Source organism: Macrobrachium nipponense, chromosome 21 (genome assembly GCF_015104395.2).
Source record: "Macrobrachium nipponense isolate FS-2020 chromosome 21, ASM1510439v2, whole genome shotgun sequence".
Lineage (NCBI taxonomy): Eukaryota > Metazoa > Arthropoda > Malacostraca > Decapoda > Palaemonidae > Macrobrachium > Macrobrachium nipponense.
In genome coordinates, this window is record NC_087212.1 from 51042768 (window position 1) to 51063332 (window position 20565).

The window sequence follows — 20565 nt, forward strand, 5'->3', positions numbered from 1 at the left end:
GGGGGTAAAATGGAAAGGACTGAAAAATGCATGGGGTAAAAATGGAAAGGATGTAAAAATGCAGATGGGGGGTAAACAATGGGAAAGGTTTTGTAAAATGCAATGGGGGTAAAAATGGAAAGGTGGGTAAAAATGCAATGGGGGTTAAAATGGAAAAGGGTTGGTAAAAATGGCATGGGGTAAAAATGGAAAAGGCTGTTAAAAATGCAAATGGGGGTAAAAATGGCAAAGGTTGGGTAAAAATGCAATGGGGGGTAAAAATGGAAAAGGGTGGTAAAATGCAATGGGGGTAAAAATGGAAAGTGGTGTTAAAAATTGCAATGGGGTGGGGGTAAAAAATTGGAAGGATGCTTAAAAATGCAATGGGGGTAAAATGGAAGGGTGTAGAAAATGCCAATGGGGGTGAAAATGGAAAGGATGTAAAAATGCAATGGGGGTAAAAATGGAAAGGGTGTAAAAATGCAATGGGGGTAAAAATGGAAAGGGTGTAAAAATGCAATGGGGGTAAAAATGGAAAGGATGTAAAAATGCAATGGGGGTAAAAATGGAAGTGTGGGGTTAAAAATGGGCAAATGGGGGTACAAATTTGAAAAGGAAATGTAACAATGCCAATGGGGGTAAAATGGAAAGGTTGGGGTAAAATGCAAATGGGGGGTAAAAATGGAAAGGGGTGGTAAAAGATGGAAAGGGTGTAAAAATTGCCAATGGGGGTAAAAATGGAAGAAGGGTGGGGGTAAATGCAAAAAATTGGGGTAAAAATGGAAAGGGTGTTAAAAAATGCAATGGGGTAAAAATGGAAAAGGGTGTACAAAGCAATGGGGGTAAAAATGGAAAGTGTGTAAAAAGTGCATTGGGGGTAAAAATGGAAAGGATTGCAAAATGCAAATGGTGGTAAAAATGGAAAGGAAATTGGTAAAAATTGGCAATGGGGGTAAAAATGGAAAACGGGGTGTACAATGGGGTAAAAATGTAAAGAAAGGATGTAAAAAATGCAAAATGGGGGTAAAAAATGGAAAGGTGTAAAAATGCAATGGGGGTGAAAATGGAAAGAAGGTAACAAATGCAATGGGAGCGTACAAATGGAAAGGGTGTAAAAATGCAATGGGGGTAAAAATGGAAAGGATGTAAAAATGCAATGGGGGTAAAAATGGAAAGGATGTAAAAATGCAATGGGGTAAAAATGGAAAGGGTGTAAAAATGCAATGGGGGTAAAAATGGAAAGGATGTAAAAATGCAATGGGGGTAAAATGGAAAGGGTGTAAAAATGCAATGGGGGTAAAATTGGAAAGGATGTAAAAATGCAATGGGGGTAAAAATGGAAAGGGTGTAAAAATGCACATGGGGGTGAAAATGGAAAGGATGTAAAAATCAATGTGGGTAAATGGAAAGGGTGAAAAATGCAATGGGGGTAAAAATGGAAAGTGTGTAAAAATGCAATGGGGGTAAAAATGGAAAGGATGTAAAAGCAATGGGGGTAAAGACTGGAAAGTGTTTAAACATGCAGGGGGTAAAAAATGAAAAAGGATTAAAATCCATGTGTGGTAAAAATGGGAAAGGATGTAAAAATGAAATGGGGGTAAAAATGGAAAGGGTGTAAAAATGGAAAGGATGTAAAAATGAAATGGGGGTAAAAATGGAAAGGGTGTAAAAATGCAATGGGGGTAAAAATGGAAAGGGTGTAAAAATGCAATGGGGGTAAATAGAGAGGGTGTAAAAATGCAGTATGTGGGGTAAAAATGGAAAGTGTGAAAATGCAATGGGGTAAAATGGAAAGGATGGAAAAATGCACAATGGTGTAAAATGAAAGGATTAAAAATGCAATGGGGGTAAAATGGAAGGGTGAAAAATGTAATGGGGGTTAAAAAATGGAAAGGTGTAAAATGGAAAAGGATGTAAAAATTGAAAGGATGTAAAAATGTAAAGGATGTAAAAAATGGAGAGGGGTGTAAAAATGGAAAGGATGTAAAAATGGAAAGGATGTAAAAATGGAAAGGGTGTAAAAATGGAAAGGTGTAAAAATGGAAAGGATGTAAAAATGGAAAGGATGTAAAAATGGAAAGGATGTAAAAATAGAAAGGATGTAAAAATGGAAAGGGTGTAAAAATGGAAAGGGTTGTAAAAATGGAAGGGTGTAAAAATGAAATGGTGTAAAAATGGAAGGATGTAAAAAGGCAATGGTGTAAAAATGTCAAGTGTTAAAATGCAATGGGGTTCAATGGAAAGTGTGTAAAAATGCAATTGGGGTAAAAATGGAAAGGATTAAAAATCAATGGGGGAGAAAGTGTGTAAAAATGCCAATGGGGGTTTAAAAATGGAAACAAAACAAAAAAAAAATTGCAAAAAAAAAAATGGGGGTAAAATGGAAAGTGGTGTAAAAAATGGAAACAAGGTGGGGTAAAAATGGAAAAAGGGTGGTAAAATGGAAGGGTTGTAAAAATGGAAAGGTGGGGGTAAAAATGGAACAGGGTGTCAACATGGAAAAAGGGTTAAAAAAGGCAATGGGGGTAAAAACAATGGAAAGGTATGTAAAAATTGCAAATGGGGGTAAAAATGGAAAGGGTTTATGTAAAAATGCAATTGGGGGTTAAAAAATAGGAATGGAAAGGGATTGTAAAAATGCAATGGGGGTAAAAAAATGGAAAAGTGGGTTGTAAAAAATGCAATTGTGGGGTACAAATGGAAATCGAAAAAATGGCAAAAATGGGCATCGTTTGGGGAAAAATGGAAGGTGGAAAAATGCAATGGAGGGGGGTAAAAATGGGCCAAGGGATGTAAAAATGCAAATGGGGGGTAAAAATGGGAAAGGGTGCTAAAATGCGATGGGGGTAAAAATGGAAAAAGGGTGCCAAGGAAATGGCAATGGGGTAAAAATGGAAAAGGTGGTAAAACTGCCATGGGGGTAAAAATGGATAAAATGGTTGTAAAAATGCAAATGAAAGGCAAAAATGGAAAAAAAAAAGGATGTAAAAATGCAAATGGGGTTGTAAAATGGAAAGGTGGAAAGGATGTAAACAAAAATGCAATGGGGTAAAAATGGAAAGGGTGGTAAAAATGGCAATGGGGGTAAAAATGGAAAGGGTAAATAAAAATGGGACAAGGGGTTTGGGGGTAAAAATCAAAGGGTGTAAAAATCCCAATGGGGGCTAAAAAATGGAAAGGGTTTTAAAAATGCAATGGGGGTAAAAATGGTAAAAAGGAAAGGTTTAAAAAAATGCAATGGGCGGGGTTAAAAAATGGAAGGAAAGGATGTAAAAATGCAAATAGGGGTTAAAAAATGGGAAGGTGTGTAAAAATGCAAATTGGGGGGTAAAAATGGAAAGGGATCTGTAAAAAATGCAATGGGGGGTAAACAAAAATGGAAAGGGTTGTAACAAAAAATGCAATGGAGGGTAAAATTGGAAAGGATGTTAAAAATGCACAATGGGGGTAAAAATGGAAAGGGTTTTGTACAAAAATGCAATGGGGGTTAAAATGGTATAGTGTGTAAAAAATGCAATGGAGGCAAAAATGGAAAGGATGTAAAAATGAAAATGGTGTATAAAATGAGGAACAAAGGATGTTAAAAATCAAATGGGGTAAAAATGGAAAGGGTTGTAACAAAAAATGCACCAAATGGTGGGGGTAAAAATGGAAAAAGGGTTGTGGTTTAAAAATGCAATGGGGGGTAAAAATGGAAAATGGAAAAGTGTAAAAATGCAATGGGGGGTAAAAAATGGAAAGGATTTTAAACAAAAATGCAATGGGGGTAAAATAAAAAATGGAGTGTGTAAAAATGAAAATTGGGGGGTAAAAATGGAAAGGATGTAAAAATGAAATGGGGGTAAAAATGGAAAGGATGTAAAAATGCACGGGGGAAAATGGGGGTTAAAAATGGAAAGGGTTTGTCAAAAATGCAAATGTGGGGTAAAATAAAAATGGAAAAGGATGTAAAAATAGCAAAATGGTGTACAAAAATGGAAAGGGATGTAAAAAAAGCAATGAGGGTAAAAATTGAAAGGAAAGTGGGGTAAAAATGCAATGGGGGGTAAAAATGGAAACCAGATGTAAAAATGGAAACGGGTGTAAAAATGGAAAGGATTAGTAAAAATGGTAAAGGATGCAAAAATGGAAAGGATGTAAAAATGGATAATGGATTTAAAAATGTAAAATGGAAGGGTGTAAAAATGAAAGGGTGTAAAAAGAAAAGGGAAATAGGGGTACAAAAATGGAAACTGTGTAAAAATGCAAATGGGGTAAAAATGGAGGAAAGGAATGCAAAAATGGAAAGGGGTGGTAAAAAATGCAATGAGGGGGTTAAAAAATGGAAAGGATGTTTAAAAATGAAATAGGTTGGTAAAATGGAATAGGGTGGGGTAAAAATGGGCAAGGATGTAAAAATGAAATGGTGGTGGTAAAAATTGGCAAGAGGGGTGAAAATGGGCAAAGGATGTAAAAATGAAATGGGGGTAAAAATGGAATAGGGGTAAAAATGGAAAGGATGTAAAAATGAAATGGTGGTAAAAATGGAATAGGGGTAAAAATGGAAAGGATGTAAAAATGAAATGGGGGTAAAAATGGAATAGGGGTAAAAATGGAATGGGGGTAAAAATGAAAGGGGGTTAAAAATGGAATAGGGGTAAAAATGAAAGGGAATGCAAAAATGAAATGGTGGTACAAAGGAAAGAAATGGTAAAATAAAGGGGTGGGGAAAAATGGAAAGGATGTAAAAAATGAAAAATGGGTAAAAATTGGATAGGGGTAAATGGAAAGGAATGTAAAAATGCAATGTGGGGGTTAAAAATGGAATACGGGGTAAAAATGGAAAGGATGTAAAAATGAAATGGGGGTAAAAATGGAATAGGGGTAAAAATGGAAAGGATGTAAAAATGCAATTGGGGGTAAAAAATGGAATAGGGGTAAAAATGGAAAGGATGTAAAAATGAAATTGGTGGTAAAAATGGAATAGGGGTAAAAATGAAAGGGGGTTAAAAATGGAATAGGGGTAAAAATGAAAGGGGGTTAAAAATGGAATAGGGGTAAAAATGGAAGGGGGTTAAAAATGGAATAGGGGTAAAAATGGAAGGGGGTTAAAAATGGAATGGGGGTAAAAATGGAATAGGGGTAAAAAAAGGCGAAAGGAAAAAATGTAAAGGGAAAATGGTGGTAAAAATGGAATATGGGTAAAAAAATGAAAGGAAATGTCAAATAAATGGGGGTAATGGAATAGGGGGTAAAAATGGAAAGGAAAAATGGTAAAAATGAAATGTGGGGAAAAAATGAAATGGGGGTAAAAATGGAATAGGGGTAAAAATGGAACGGATGTAAAAATGGAAACAATTTAAAAAAGGCAATGGGGTAAAAATGGAAATGGGGGTAAAAATGGAAACAAGGTTAAAAATGCAATAACAGGGGGTAAAAATGGAAATGGGGTAAAATGGAAAGGAGGTAAAAAATGGAAAATAGGGGAAAAATCAATTGGGTTTAAAAAAATGGAAAGGTGGTTTAAAAATGCAATGGGGGTAAAAATGGGTGAACAAGGGGTAAAAAATGGAAAGGGGGTAAAAATGAAAGGGGGTTAAAAATGGAATAGGGGTAAAAAATGGAACGGAAATGTCAATGCAATGGGGGTAAAAATGAATAGGGGTAAAAATGGACAGGATGTAAGTGAACTGGGGGTAAAAATTGGAAAGGGATGTAAAATGGAAAAAGGGTGTTCAAAATGGAAAGGGTGTAAAAATGGAAAAGGGTTGGTAAAAAATGGAAAGGCTGTAAAAATGAAAGCTGTAGGATCAAATTGGGGGTAAAAATGGAAAGGATGAAAAAATGAAAATGGGGGTAAAAAAATCAAAGGGTGGGGTAAAAATGGAAAGGGATGTAAAAAAATATGAAAATGGGGGTAAAAGTCAAAGGGTGGGGGTAAAAATGGAAAGGGATTTTTAAAAATGGGAAAATGGGGGTAAAAATGGAAAGGGCAAAAATGGGGGCAATGGGGGTAAAAAATGGAAATGGATGTAAAAATTGGACAAGGGTGGGGGGGGTAAAATGGAAAGGGTGTAAAAAATGGAGAAAATGTGGTAAAAATGGAAAGGGTTGTAAAAAATGGAAACATGGGGGTAAAAATGGAAAGGGAATGTATAAAATGGACCAGGGTGGGGGTAAAAATGGAAAGGCTGTAAAAATGGAAGGGATGTAAATGGAGGAAGGGTGTAAAAATGGAAAGGAAAATGCAAAAATGGAAGGAGGGGGTAAAAATGCCAAATGGGGGTTAAAAATCAAAGGGTGTAAAAATTGCAAGGGAATGGGGTAAAAATTGGAAAAGGGATGTAAAAATGCAATGGGGGTAAAATGGGAAAATGGATGGTAAAAATGGCGAGGGTGTGAAAATGGAAAGGTATGTAAAAATGGCAAATGGGGTAGAAAAATTGGAAACAAATTGGAAAATGCAATGGGGGTAAAAATGGAAGGATGGGTAAAAATCAAAAATGGGGGTAAAAATGGAAAGGTTGTAAAAAATGGCAAATGGGGTAAAATTGGGAAAAAAGGGTGGTAAAAATGCAATGGGGGTAAAAATGGAAAGAGGGTGTAAAAATGCAATGGGGTAAAAATGGAAATGATTAAAAATGCAATGGGGGTAAAACTGGAAGGGTGTAAAAATGGCAATGGGGTAAAAATGGAAAGGGTGTAACAAAAAATGGCAAAGTGGGGGTTAAAAATGGAAAGGTGTAAAAATGCAACGGGGTAAAAATTTGGAAAAAATGGATTGGGGTAAAAATGGCAAATGGGAGGTAAAAATGGAAAGGGTGAAATGGCCAATGGGAAAAGAAAATAGGAAAGGAGGGTGTAAAAAACTGGCAAAGGTATTTAAAAAATGGAAACGGATGTCAAAATGGCAAATGGGGGATAAAATGGAAAAAGGGTGTAAAATGGCAATGGGGGTGAAAAATGGACAAAGGATATAAAAATGAAACAATGGGGTAAAAAATGGAAAGAGGGTGTAAAAATTGCAAAAGGGTGGGGGTAAAAATGGAAGGAAGGTGTAAAAACTCGGAAACAATATCAAAATGGAAAAGAGGGGTGTAAACAAAAATGGAAACAATGGGGGTGAAAAATGGAAAGGGTTGTAAAAAAAATGGAAATGGAAATGGGGTAAAAATGGCAAATGGATGGTAAAAATGGAAAGGGTGTAAGGAATGCAATGGGGGTAAAAATGGAAAGGGAGTAAAAATGGAAAACGGAATGGGTAAAAATGGAAAGGGAGGGTAAAAATGGCAAAATGGGGTAAAATGGAAGTTGGGTTAAAAACTGGAAAGGAATGGGGGTAAAAATGGAAAGGATGAAAAATGGAGAGGGTGTAAAAATGGAACGGGTGTAAAAATGGAAAGGATGTAAAAATGGAGAGGATGTAAAAATGGAAAGGACTGTAAAAATGGAAAGGTTGGTAAAAATGGAAAGGATGTAAAAATGTGAAAGGATTAAAATGGAAAGGATTTAAAAAATGGAAATGGGGGTAAAAATGGAAAGGATGTAAAATGGAAAGGATTAAAAAATGGAAAGGGTGTAAAAATGGAATGGGGGTAAAATGGAAAGGCTGTAAAAATGGAAAGGGTGTAAAAATGAGAGGGTGTAAAATGGAAAGGATGTAAAAATGGAAAGGAGTAAAATGGAAAGTATGTAAAAATGGAAGGTTGTAAAAATGGAAAGGATGTAAAACATGGAAAGGTGTAAAATGGAGAGGATGTAAAAATGGAAAGGATGTGAAAAATGGAGAGGGTGTAAAAATTGAAAGGGTGTAAAATGGAAATGGGGGTAAAATGGAAAGGAAAAAATGGTAAAAATGGAAGGGTGGTAAAAATGGAAAAAGGGGCTGTTTAAAAATGGAAAGGATATAAAAATGGAAGTTGGTGGTAAAATATAAAATGGGGGAAAACTGGAATGGGGGTTTAAACATGGAAGGGATGTAAAAATGGAAAGGGTGTAAAAATGGAAGGATAGTAAAATGGAAAGGAAAATGTAAAAAAAGTAAAGGGTGGTAAAAATGGAATGAGGGGTACAAATGAATGGGGGTAAAAATTGAAAGGGTGTAAATAATGGAAAATGTTGGGTAAAATGGGAATGGGGGTTAAAAATGGAAATGGGTTCAAAAATTAAATGGGGTAAAAATAGAATGGGGTTAGAATTGCAATGGGGTATAAATGGAAAGGGCATAAAAATGGAATGGGGGTGGAACTGGAATGGGGGTAAAAATGGAAAAACTGGGGTAAAAATGGATGGGGTAGAAATGGAAAAAGGGGTGTAAAATTGGAATGGGAGGTAAAAATAAAGGAAGGGGGGGTAAAAGGAATGGGGGTAAAAAGTGAAATGGTAAAGGGACTGAAAAAGTGGAAAATGGCAATGGGTAAACATGGAATGTGGTAAAATGGAATGGCGTAAAATGGAATGGAGTAAAAATGGATTGGGGTAAATGAATGGGTGTGAACAATGCAATGGGATAAAATTGAATGGGGGGTAAAAATGGAATGGGGTAAAAATGTAATGGGGTAAATATGTAATGGGGGTAAAAATGGAATGGGGGTAAAAATGGAATGGGGGTGAAAATGGACTGTGGTAAAAATGAAGGGGGTAAAATGGAATGGGGTAAAAATGGGATGGGGTAAAAAGGGAATTGGTGTAAAAATACAATGGGGTAAAAATGGAATGGGGCAAAAATGGAATGGGATAAAAATTGAATGGGGGTAAAAATGGACTGGGGTAAAATGGAATGGGGTAAAACAATGGGCATGGGGGTAGAAAATGGAATGGGGTGTAAAAATACAATTGGTAAAAATGGAGGGGGGCAAAAATGGAATGGGGTAAAAATGGAATGGATGAAAAATGGACTCAGGGTAAAAATGGAATGGGGTAGAAATGGAATGGGGGTTAGAATGGAATGGGGTAAAAATGGAATGGGGTAAAAATGGAATAGGGTAAAAATGGAATGGTGGTAAAAATGGAATGGGGGTAAAATGGGGGTAAAAGGGAAATGGCGGTAAACATGGACTGTGGGGGTGAAAATGGAATGGGGGTAAAAATGGAATGGGGGTAAAAATTGACTTGTGTTAAAAATGGAATGGGGGTAAATATGGGATCCGGTAAAAATGGATGGAGGTAAAAATGGAATGGGGGTAAAAATGGAATGGGGGTAAATATGAAATGGGGTAAAAATGGAATGGGGTAAAAATTGACTTGTGGTAAAAATGGAATGGGGGTAAAAATGGGATCAGGTAAAAATGGACAGGGGGTAAAAATGGAATGGGGTAACAATGGAATGGGGTAATAATGGACTGGGGATGAAAATGGACTGGGGGTAAAAATAGAGATGTGGTAAAAGTGGAATGGGTGTAAAAATGGAATGGGGGTAATAATGGGGGTAAAAATGGAATAGGGGTAAAATTGTACTGGGGGTGAAAATGGAATGAGGGTAAAAATGGACAGGAGGAAAAAATGAACTGGGGATAAAAATGGAATGAGGGTGAAAATGGAATGAGGGTAAAAATAGAATGAGGGTGAAAATGGAATGAGGGTAAAAATAGAATGAGGGTGAAAATGGAATGAGGGTAAGAATGGAATGGGGTAAAAATGGAATGTGGTATCAATGGGAATGAGGGTAAAATGAATGGGGGTAAAAATGGAATGAGGGTAAAAATAGACTATGGGTAAAAATGGAATGAGGGTAAAAATGGAATGGGGTAAAAATGAAATGGGGGTAAAAATGGAATGAGGGAAAAATAAAAAGTAAAGTGGATAAAAATGGGACTAGGGATAAAAATGGTAATGGGGAGGCAAATGAAAATGGAATGGTAAAAATGGAAATGAGGGTAAAATGGAATGAAGTGGTCAAAAATGGAATGGGGTAAAAAATGGGAATGGGAAAGGGTAAAAATGGAAAAACCGAGGGTAAAAATGGAATGGGTAAAAATGGAATGGGGGTTAAAAATGGAATGGGGGTAAAAATGGAATGGGGGTAAAAATGGAATAGGGGTAAAAATGGAATGAGGGTGAAAATGGAATGAGGGTAAAAATGGAATGGGGTAAAAATTGAATGGGGTAAAAATGGAATGAGGGTAAAAATGGAATGTTGGTAAAAATGGAATGGGGTAAAAATGGAATGGGGGTAAAAATGGAATGGGGGTAAAAATCAAATGGAAAAATGGAGGTAAATTAAAATGGAATTGGGGGTAAAAATGGAATGGGGTAAAAATAGGAATGGAGGGTAAAAAAAATGGAATGAGGTAAAATGGAATAAGGGGTAAAAATGGACTGGAGGGTAAAATGGAATGAGGGTAAAGGAAAATGGAATAAGGTAAAAATGGAATGAGGGTAAAAATGGAATGAGGGTAAAAATGGAAAAATGAGGGGGTAAAATGAAAGGGGGTAAAAATGGAAATGGAGGGTAAAAATGGGTAAAAATGGATGGGGTAAAAATGGAATGGGGGTAAATGAATGGAAGGGGGTAAATATGAATGGGGTAAAAAGGGAAAAATGGGGAAAAAGGAAGAGGGTAAAAATGGAATGAGGGTAAAAATGGAAAGGGGGTAAAAATGGAATGGGGTAAAAATGGAATGGGGGTAAATATGGACTGGTGGTAAAAATGGACAGGAGGTAAAAATGGAATAGGGTATAAATGGAATGGGGGTAAAAATGGAATGGGGTAAAAATGGAATGGGGGTAAAAATGGACAGGAGGGTAAAAATGGAATGGAGGGTAAAAAAATGGTGAATATTGGATAAAAATGGACTACGGGATAAAAATGGATTGAGGTGAAAAATGGAATGGGAATAGGGTAGAATGAGGGTGAAAAATGGAATGAGGGTTAAAAATAGAATGGGGAGGGGTAAAAATGGAATGAGGGTAATGGAATTGAGGGTAAAAATGGAATGGAGGTAAAAATGGAATTGAGGTAAAAATGGAATGGGGGTAAAAATGGAATGGGGTAAAAATGGAATGGGGGTAAAAATGGAATGGGGGTAAAAAGGAATGAGGTAAAAATGGAATGGAGGTAAAAATGGAATGAGGGTAAAAATGGAATGTAAAAATGGAATGAGGGTAAAAATAGAATGAGGGTAAAAATGGAATGAGGGTAAAAATGGAATGTAAAAATGGAATGAGGGTAAAAATGGAATGAGGGTAAAAATGGAATGTGGGGTAAAAATGGAATGAGGGTAAAAATGGAATAAGGGAAAATTGGAATAAGGGTAAAAATGGAATGGGGAAAAAATGGAATGAGGGTAAAAAATGGAATGAGGGTAAAAATGGAATGAGGGTAAAAATGGAATGAGGGTAAAAATGAAATGGGGTAAAAATGGAATGAGGGTAAAAATGGAATGGGGTAAAAATGGAATGGGGTATAAATGGAATGAGGGTAAAAATGGAATAGGGGTAAAAATGGAATGGGGTAAAAATGGAATGGGGGTAAAAATGGAATGGGGGTAAAAATGGAATGGGGTAAAAATGGAATGGGGGTAAAAATGGAATGGGGGTAAAAATGGAATGGGGTAAAAATGGAATGGGGGTAAAAATGGACTGGGGGTAAAAATGGAACAGAGGGTAAAATGGAATGGGGTAAAAATGGAATGGGGGTAAAAATGGAATGGGTGTAAAAATGGACAGGAGGTCAAAATGGAATGGGGTGAAAATGGACTGGTGGTAAAAATGGACAGGAGTAAAAATGGAATGGGGTAAAAATGGAATGGGGGTAAAAATGGAATGTGGTAAAAATGGAATGGGGTGAAAAGGGCTGTGGTAAAAAGGACAGGGGGTCAAAATGGAATGGGGTAAAATGGAATGGGTAAAAGTGGACTGGTGGTAAAATGGACAGGAGGTAAAAATGGAATGGGGTAAAAATTGGAACTGGGGTAAAAAATGGTACTGGTGGTAAAATGGACAGGAGGTTAAAAATGGGAATGTGGGGTAAAAATGGAATGGGGTTAAAAATGGAATGGGGTGAAAAATGGAATGGGGGTAAAAATGGAATGGGGTAAAAATGGAATGGGGTAAAAATGGACTGGAGGTAAAAATGGACAGGAGGTAAAAATGGAATGGGGGTAAAAATGGACAGGAGGGGTAAAAATGGAATGGGGTAAAAATGGACAGGAGGTTAAAAATGGAATGGGGGTAAAAATGGACAGGAGGTAAAAATGGACTGGTGGTAAAAATGGACAGGAGGTAAAAATGGAATGGGGGTAAAAATGGAATGGGGTAAAAATGGAATGGGGGTAAAAATGGAATGGGGTTAAAAATGGAATGGGGGTTAAAAATGGAATGGGGTAAAAATGGAATGGGTAAAATGGAACTGGTGGTCAAAAAATGGACAGGAGGTAAAAATGGAATGGGGGTAAAAATGGACAGGAGGTAAAAATGGAATGGGGTAAAAATGGACAGGAGGTAAAAATGGAATGGGGGTAAAAATGGACAGGAGGGGTAAAAATGGACTGGCTCTTACAAAAATGGCGAGGATGTAGAAAATGGAAGGGGGTTAAAAATGGAATGGGGGTAAAAATGGAATGGGGGTAAAAATGGAATGGGGGTAAAAATGGAATGGGGGTAAAATGGAATGGGGTAAAAATGGAATGGGGGTAAAAATGGAGGAATGGGGTAAAAATGGAATGGGGGTAAAAATGGAATGGGGTAAAAATGGAATGAGGGTAAAAATGGAATGGGGGTAAAAATGGAATGGGGTAAAAATGGAATGAGGGTAAAAATGGAATGGGGTAAAAATGGAATGAGGGTAAAAATGGAATGGGGGTAAAAATGGAAGGGGGTTAAAAATGGAATTGAGGGTAAAACTCTTAATGAATGGAGTAAAAATCACAATGGAATGAGGGTAAAACAAAAATGGAATGGGGGTACAAAAATGGGAATGGGGTAAAAATGGGAATGAGGGTAACAAAATGGAATGGGGTAAAAAAAATGGAATGGAATGGGTTACAAAATGGACAGTGAGGTTAAAAGGAAATGGAATGGGGTAGGAAATGGAATGAGGGTAAAAATGGAATGGGGTAAAAAATGGAATGAGGGTAAAAATGGAATGGGGGTAAAAATGGAATGGGGTAAAAATGGAATGAGGGTAAAAATGGAATGGGGTAAAAATGGAATGAGGGTTAAAAATGGTAATGGGTGGAAAAACTGGAATGAGAGTGAAAAATGGAATGGGAGTAAAAATGGAATTGGGGTAAAAAATGGAATGATTGTGGGTAAAAAAGGAATGGGGGTAAAGAAAAATGGAATGGGGGTAAAAATGGACAGGAGTTAAAAATGGAATGGAGGGGTAAAAATGGAATGAGGGTAAAAATGGATTGGGGTAAAAATGGAAGAGGCAAAAATGGACAGGAGTTAAAAATTGAGTGGGGTAAAAATGGAATGAGAGTAAACAAAGGAATGGGGTTAAAAATGGAATGGGGGTAAAAATGGAATGGGGGTAAAAATGGAATGGGGGTAAAAATGGAATGGGGGTAAAAATGGAATGGGGGTAAAAATGGAATGAGAGTAAAAAATGGAATGGGGTTAAAGAAAAATGGAATGAGAAGTAAATAAAAATGGAAATGGGGGTAAAAATTGGAATGGGGTAAAAATTGAATGAGGGTAAAAATGGAATGGGGTAAAAATGGAATGGGGGTAAAATGGACAGGAGTTAAAAATGGAATGGGGTAAAAATGGAATGAGGGTAAAAATGGAATGAGGTTAAAATGGAATGAGGGTAAAAAATGGACGGAGGGGTTTAAAAATGGAATGGGGTAAAAATTGGAATAAGGTAGAAAAATGGAATGGGGTAAAAATGGTAATGAGGGTAAAATGGAATGGGGGTAAAAATTGGAATCGTTGAGGGGAAAAATGGGAATGAGGGTAAACAAAAATGGAATGAGGGTAAAAATGTAATGAGGGTAAAAATAGAATGGGGTTAAAACAAATGGAATTAGAGTAAAAAATGGAATGGGGGTAAAAATGGAAGGGGGTTAAAAATGGAATGGTGGTAAAAATGGCAATGTAGGGTAAAATCAACTGGGGTAAAATGGGTAAAAATGGAATGGAGTGGGTAAAAATTGGAATGTGTGGGGTAAAAATGGAATGGGGGTAAAAATGGAATGAGGGGTAAAAATGGAATGGGGGTAAAAATGGAATGGGGTAAAAATGGAATGGGGGTTAAAAATGGGAATGGGGTAAAAATGGAAATGAGGGTAAAAACAATGGGGGTAAAAATGGGGGTAAAATGGAATGGGGTAAAAATGGGAATGAGGGAAAACAAAATGGAATTGAGGGTAAAAATGGAATGGGGTAAAAAGGACCATGAGGGTAAAAATGGAATGGGTAAACAAATAGAATGATGGGTAAAAATGGAATGGGGTAAAAATGGAATGGGGTAAAAATGGAATGAGGGTAAAAATTGAATGGGGTAAAACTGGAATGAGGGTAAAAATGGAATGGGGGTAAAATAAGGAATGGAAGGAGGGTAAAAATGGAATGGGTACAAAAATGGAATGAGCGGTATAAAATGGAATGGGGTTAAAAATGGAATAGGGGTAAAAATGGCAATGGGGATAATAAATGGAATGGGGTAAAAAAATGGAATGAGGGTAAAAATTGGAATGAGGGTAAAAATTGGAATTGGGTAAAAATAAAAGGAATGTGGGGTAGAAACTGGAAATGAGGGTAAAATGGACTGGTTGGTAAAAATGGGAATGGGGGGTAGAAATTTGGAATGGGGTAAAAATGGAATTGGGGGTAAGAAAATGCAATGGAAAGGGCAAAAAATGGAAATGGGTAAAACTGGAATGGGGCAAAAATGGAATGGGGTAAAAATGGAATAGGGGAAAAATGGAATAGGGGTAAAAATGGAATAGGGGTAAAATGGGAAATTGGGTAGAAAACTGGAATGGGGTAAAAATGGATGGGTTAAAAAGTGCAATTGGGTAAAAATGGACAGGTAGGTAAAAATGGACTGGGGGTAAAAATGGAATGGGGATAAAAATGGATTGGGGTAAAAATAGGAATGGGTTTAAAATGGAAGGGGGGTAAAAATGGAATAGGGGAAAAATGGAATGGGGGTAAAAATGGAATGGGGAAAAAATGGAATGGGGGTAAAAATGGGAATGGGAAACAAAATGGAATGGTGGGGAAAAATGGAATGGGGGTAAAAATAGAATGGGGTAAAATGGAATGGGGTAAAAATTGGAATGGGGGTAAAAATGTAATGGGGAAAATGGAATGGGGGTACAAAATGGTAATGGGGGTAACAAAAATAAATGAATGGGGTAAAAATGGAAATGGGTTTACAAAATGGATTGGGGGTACAAAAATAAAAGGGGGTTAAAAATGGAATGGGGTTAAAAATGGACTGGGTAAAAATAGTAAAATGTAATGGGGTTAAAAAATGGAATTGGGGTAAATATTTGGACTGGTGGTAAAAATGGACAGGACTCCAGGTAAAAATGGAATGGGGGTGAGAATGGACTGGGGTAAAAATGGAATGGGGGAAAATGGAATGGGGTAAAAATGGACTGGTGGTAAGAATTGATAGGGGATATAATAGACAGGTGGTAAAAATAGACCATGGGTAAGATGGACAGGGGATAAAATAGGATAGGGGATAAAAATGGATAGGGGATAAAAATGGATAGGGGATATAATAATAGGATAGGGGATATAGGATAGGGGATAAAAAATGGATAGGGATATATAGGATAGGGGATAAAAATGGATAGGGGATAAAAATGGATAAGAGGTAAAATGGATAGGGGATAATAATGGATAGGGGATAAAAATGGATAGGGGATAATAATGGATATGGGATAATAATAGATAGGGGTAAAATGGGGGACAAAAAGGGGGTAAAACGGACAGGGGGTTAAAAAATGATAGGGTATAAAAAATGGATAGGGGTATAATAATGATAGGGGGGAATAAAAATTTGGAAAAATAGGGGATAATAATAGCAGGGGGTTTTTAAAAATGGGACAGGGGGTAAAAATGGGGACATGGGGTAAAAAATGGATAGGGGATAAATGGGATAGGGGAAAAAATGGAATGGGGATATAAATTGGATAGGGGCATAAAAATGGATAAGTGATAAAAAATGGATAGTGGGGAATAAAAACGGACAGGGGGTAAAAATGAAATATGGAGATAAACAAAAATGGATAGGGGATAAACAAAATGTATATGGGAGATAAAAAAATGAACATGGGGGTTAAAAATAGATAGGGGATAAAAACGGATAGGGGGATGGAAAAAATGGGGATATGGGATAAAAATGGATAGGGGGATAGAAATGAACAGGGGGTAAAAATGGATATGGGATTAAAATGGATAGGGGAATTAAAAAATGGATGGGGGATAGAAATGACAGGGGTAAAAATGGATAGGGGATAAAAATGGACAGGGGGTAAAAACGGACAGGGTGTAAAAAATGGATGGGGATAAAAAAAACGGATAGGGGATAAAAATGGATAGGGGATAAAAATGAACAGGGGATAAAAAATGAAAGGGGGCAGGGGGGTAAAAATGGACAGGGAGTAAAAATGGATAGGGGATAAAAATGGATAGGAAAAATGGGATAGGGGATAGAAATGAACAGGGGGTAAAAATGAACAGGGGGTAAAAATGGATAGGGGTTAAAATGGAAAATAGGGTGGGGATAAAAATTGAATAGGGGATAGAAATGAACAGGGGGTAAAAATGGAAAGGGGATAAAAAATGAAACAGGGGTTAAAAATGGATAGGGGATATAAATTAGGGGGCAGGGGGTTAAAAAATGGATAGGGGGATAAAAATGGAAAGGGGTAAAAATGGAAAGGGGATAAAAATGAACAGGAGGTAAAAATGGAAAGGGGATAAAAATGAACAGGGGTAAAAATGGATAGGGGATAAAAATGAACAGGGGGTAAAAATGGATAGGGGATAAAATGCAACAGGGGGTAAAAAATGGATAGGGGATAAAAATGAAACAGGGGGGTAAAAATGGATATGGATAAAAATGAACAGGGGGTAAAATGGATAGGGGATAAAAATGAACAGGGGGTGGGGTAAAAAATGGATAGGGGGGATAGAAAATGAACAGGGGGGTAAAAATGGATATGGGGATAGAAAATGAACAGGGGGGTATAAAGGGAATAGGGGAGGGTAGAAATGAACAGGGGTAAAAAGGAAATTAACAAGGGATAAAATGGACAGGGGAATAAAAAAATGAACATGGGGTAAATAAAAATGATAGGGGATAAAAAATGGATAGGGATAAATAATGGATAGGGGATAAAAATGTACACTGGGTAAAAATGGATAGAGGATTAAAAATGAAACAGAGGGGGGTATAAAAATGGTATAGAGGATAAAAATGGATAGAGGATAATAATGGATGAGGGGATAACAAAAATGAACGTATGGGGTTCAAAATGGGATAGAGGATAAAACTTGAACATGGTGGGGGTAAAAAATGGGACCATGGGGGTAAAAATGGAAAGAGGATAAAAATGGATAGAGGATAATAATTGGATAGGGGAATAAAATGAAACCAGGGGTAAAAAACGGACTAGGGGTTAAAAAAATGGATTAGGGGATAAAAATGAACTGGGGGTAAAAATGGATAGGGGATAAAAATGGATAGGGGATAAAAATGAACACGGGGTAAAAATGGACAGGAGGTAAAAATGGAAAGGGGATAAAAATGGATAGGGGATAAAAATGGACAGGGGGTAAAAATGGATAAGGGATAAAAATGGACAGGGGATAAAAACTGGATAAGGGATAAAAAATGGACACGGGATAAAAATGGACAGGAGTAAAAAATAGACAAGGGGGTAAAACGGACAGGGGGTAAAAATGGAAAGGGGATAAAAATGGAAAGGGGATAAAAATGGAAAAGGGATAAAAATGGAAAGGGGATAAAAATGGAAAGGGGATAAAAATGGAAAGGGGATAAAATGAATAGGGTATATAAATGGATAGGGGATAAAAATAAAAAGGACAGGGGTGGAAGAAATGGACAGGGGGTAAAAATGGACAGGGGTAAAAATGGACAGGGGGGTAAAAATGGATAGTGGATAAAAACGGATAGGGGATAAAATGGACAGGGGATAAAAATGGAAAGGGGATAAAAATGGGGAAAGGGGGTAAAAATGGAAAGGGAATAAAAATGGAAAGGGGATAAAAATGGACAGGGGATGAAAAATGGACAGGGGCCGGGGATAAAAATGGACAAGGAGGTATGGATAGGGGATAAACAAAAATGGACAGGGATGAAAATCGGACAGGGGATAAAATGGAGGGAGGTTAAATAAAAATGGACAGGGGATAAAAATGGATAGAGGATAAAATGGATAGGGGATAAAAATGGACAGGGGATGAAAATGGACAGGAGGTAAAAATGGACAGGAGGTAAAAATGGATAGGGGATAAAATGGATAGGGGATAAAAATGGACAGGAGGTAACTGGATCGGGATAAAATGGATAGGGGATAAAAGGGACAGGAGGAAAATGGATAGGGGCATTAAAATGGACCGGGGGATGAAAATGGACAAGGGGGTAAAAAATGAAACAGGGGGTAAAAATGTACATGGAGTAAAAAACGGATAGGGAAATAAAAATGGATAAGGGATAAAAATGGACAGGGGATAAAGATGGACAAGGGTAAAAATGGACAGGGGATTTAAAAATGGATAAAGGGATAAAAATGGACAGGGATAAAATGGACAAGGGGATAAAAATGGATAGGGGATAAAAATGGACAGAGGAATAAAATGAACAGGTGTAAACTGGATAGGGGATAAAAGGAAGGGATAAAAGAACAGGTGGTAAAAATGGATAGGGGATAAAAAGGATAGGGATTTAAAATGGGATAGGGGATAAAACTGAAACAGGGGCAAAAATACGAAGGGGTAAAAATGGATAGGGGATTAAAAAATGGATAGGGATAAAATGGATAGGGGATAAAAAAGGATAGGGGATAAAAATTACCAGTGTGGTAAAACATGAACAGGGAGTAAAAAAAGGGATAGGGAATAAAAAATTGGATAGAGGATAAAAATGGATAGGGGATAAAAATGGATAGGGGAATAAAACTGAACAGGGGGCAAAAATAGACAGGGTGTGTAAAAAGGGAAGGGGATAAAAATGGATAGGGGATAAACAATGAACAGGGTAAAATGAAACAGGAGTAAAAAATGGATAGGGGATAAAAATGGGATAGGGGATAAAAATGGATAGGGGATAAAAATAACAGGGGATAAAAATGGATAGGGGATAAAAAATGAACAGGGGGAAAAATGGATAAGGATGAAAATGGATAAGGGATAAAAATGGATAGGGATAAAAAGGAATAAGGATAAAAAAAATGGACAGGGGATAAAATGACAGGGGATTTAAAAATGGACGGGAGGTAAAAAATGGACATGGGGTTAAAAAACGGACAGGGATAAAAATGGACAGGAGGTAAAAGGACAGGAGGTAAAAAAGGACAGGAAGGTAAAATGGACAGGCAGGTAAAATGGACAGTGGGATAAAATGGACAGGGGGTAAAAATGACAGGGGGTAAAAACTGGAGGGTAAAAAGGATAGGACTAGGGGATAAAAAGGATAAGGATAAAAAATGGAGTGGATGAAAAATTGGATATGGGATAAAAATGGATAGGGGATAAAAATGAACAGGGGGTAAAAATGGATAGGGATAAAAATGGATAGGGGATAAAATGGATAGAGGAATTAACAATGGAGGATTAAAAATGGATATGGATAAAATGGATAAGGGTCTTTTTTTCTTTGGGATAAAATGGACAGGGGATAAAAAATGGATAGGGGAATAAAAATGAGGGACAGAGGATAAAAATGGATAGAGGATAAAAAAGGAAGGGGGATAAAAAATTGGATAATGTGATAAAAATGGAAAAATAGGGATAAAAATGGACAGTGGGATAAAAATGGACAATGGATAGAGGATAAAATGGAGTGATAAAAATGGATGTGGGTAAAAATGGATACGGGTTAAAAATGGATAGGGATTAAAAATGGATAGGGGATAAAAATGGATAGGGGGTTAAAATGGATAGGGGATAAAAAATGGATAGGGGTGGGGTTAAATGGATTAGGGGATAAAAATAATAGGGGAATAAAATGGACAGGGGGGATAAAAATGGACAGGGGATAAAAATTAACAAGGGATAAAAATTGTAAGGGGATAAAAATGGATAGGGGTTAAAAATGGATAGGGGATAAAAATGGATAGGATAAAAATGGATAGGGGTTAAAAATGGATAGGGGATAAAAATGGATAGGGGATAAAAATGGATAGGGGATAAAAATGGATAGGGGATAAAAATGGATAGGGGATAAAAAAATATTATGGGGATAAAAATGGACATGGGGATAAAAAAAAATTACAAGGGATAAAAAATTGTAAGGGGATAAAAAACTGGATAGTGGATAAAAATGGAACAGGGGGTGGCTAAAAATGGATAAAAAGGGGATTCCAAATGGGGAAAAATATATGGGATAAAAAATAGATAAGGGGATTAAAAATGGACAGAAAAAATTAACAAGGATAAAAATTGTGGGATAAAAATTGG